The following is a 2231-nucleotide window of genomic DNA, read 5'->3' on the forward strand; positions in this document are numbered from 1 at the left end:
CTGACAATTAGAGGTATTATTTTATTTTGTCTTGGAAAATAAATCAATAATCAGGGACTTTTATCAATTTAAAAAGATCTGATTATTAATATTGAACTGGATTTAAAATAGCTTTGGGGAAAATATTAATTTAAAACGTGGACCATGCCTTTTTGAATAAGTAAAACAAAAATACATTTGAAGTTTTTCTGAAGAGCATTGTCTAAAAGAGCATCCTCCTGGGGAGCATCCTCCTGTGTGGCTCAGTCAATCAAGGGTCTGACTCTTGGTTTTAGCTCAGACTGGGATCTCAAAGTTCAGGAGTTCAAGCCCCATATCGGACTCTGCGCTGACAGTGTGAAACCTGCTTGGGATTCTTTCTCTCTCCCTCTCTCTGTCCCCCAACCCCTGGTCTCTCTCCCTCTCTCTCAAAACAAATAAACTTAAAATACAAAATAAAATAAAACAGCATCCTCTTTCTTCCCATCTTTACCCCTATTCTGGGCTATCAGCGTTGAGAATGGGATTTAGTAAAAGCAACCAATTGCAAAGCAAATACTCTCTGTCCCTGCCTCCCTTAACCTATCCGCTGAGGTGCCTTTCTAAATGTGAACTGTAATCTTCTAGATTTGGAGTTCTACAGGTTGGTCTCAGGCCAACCACAAAGTGATTCAACCACTTAGCTGTGTGTCTTTGGGCAAGCAACTGTCCCTCTGTGATCCTCCGTTTTCTCACCTGTATTACAGGGAACATAAGAAGCACCTCCCAGGGATGTGGTAAGACATAACTGAGACACCCTATTTGTAAAATTGCTTTAAAATAAAACACAGGAGCTCTGGATTGGGGCACCTGGCTGGCTCAGTTGGTAGAGCATGTGACTCTTGATCTCAGGGTTGTGAGTTCAAGCCCCACATCGGGTGTAGAGCTTACTTTAAAAAAAAAGAAGAAGAAAAGTATGCTCTGGGGCATACAATAAAACATAGGATGTCCCTGATTGGCTCTAATGTGGATAAAATTACAAGTACACTTTCTCTGTTGAATTTTGTGAGATATATTCACAGATACGGGGAAGGTCAGATTTAAATCCCCATGATTTATGAAATAAATTAAGAAAAATATCACAAAAACTTTAGATTTTCCACATTAAGGGAAGGCTTCAGCAAACATTCAAAAATGTTGTCTTCATATTTCTCCCTTGTGAAGAATAAAATCTAGGATTTATCTAGCCTCACAGATCTTCAGGCCTAGCAAAGAAAGTAGGAAGTTCTCCTAGTTTCCCAAAGTTAGGAAACCAAACCAGGGCAGGATTCTTCTTTTACTCCAAGGTGAGAAATGTCTATGGCGCAATCTGCACACAGTGGAGAGGTGATGCTGAGTGATGGACAGAACAAAATCATCGGTGCCTTATGAGTTAGTAGAATTTAGATGAGTCGCAAAGCCTTTGGGTCTCAGGTTCCTAAAACTATGAAATGAAGATCATGATACCACCATTGTAGGAAATATGTGAAGATTAGATAAAAATGCATAACTGAAAACAGTTCGTATATTATATAGTTCTTTACACTATAAGCTATTATTGTCATGATAGATAAATTTTTAAAGATTTTTTTTTACTTTGTTTTTTAACATTTATTTGTTTTTGAGAGACAGAGAGAGAGTGTGGACGGGTGAGGGGCAGAGAGAGGAGACACAGAATCTGAAGCAGGCTCTGACATGGGGCTCAAACCCACAAACTGTGAGATCATGATCTGAGCCAAAGTCGAATGCTCAACCGACTGAGCCACCCAGGCACCCCTTTTTTTACTTTTAAGTAATCTCAACACCTAATATGGGGTTTGAGAGTCCCATGCTCTACTGACTGAGCCAGCCAGGCAATCCATGACAGACAAATTTATTATTAGTTTGACTTCGTGTAATACAATAATTGGCGCTTTTTTTTGTTTTTTGAGAGTGAGAGTGTATGCACACACACACGCACACACACACACACGTGAGCGGGGGGCAGGAAGAATCTTTTTTTTTTTAAGTTTATTTATTTGTTTTGAGAGAGAGAGAATTAAAGCAGGCTCTGTACTGTCAGCACAGAGCCAAATGCAAGGCCTGAACCCACGAACCATGAGGTCATGACCTGAGCCGAAGTTGGACACTTAACCAACTGAGCTACCAGGAGCCCCTAAGAGTCTTAAGCAGTCTCCGTGATCAGCATGGAGTCGAACACTCAACCTACTGAGCCACCCAGTAGCAAGCCACCC

The 2231-nt window shown here is 40.5% G+C and overlaps 1 non-coding gene across 1 annotated transcript; it reads left to right on the forward strand.

The window, feature by feature from the left end:
• Positions 1-826: 826 nt before the first annotated feature.
• On the forward strand, positions 827-899 carry TRNAK-CUU (transfer RNA lysine (anticodon CUU)). Its single transcript has one exon. It is a non-coding gene; the product is annotated as a tRNA-Lys (tRNA).
• The last annotated feature ends 1332 nt before the right edge of the window (positions 900-2231 follow it).

The sequence above is a fragment of the Crocuta crocuta genome, unplaced genomic scaffold, assembly GCF_008692635.1.
Source record: "Crocuta crocuta isolate KB4526 unplaced genomic scaffold, BGI_CrCroc_1.0 scaffold72, whole genome shotgun sequence".
Classification (NCBI taxonomy): Eukaryota; Metazoa; Chordata; class Mammalia; order Carnivora; family Hyaenidae; genus Crocuta; species Crocuta crocuta.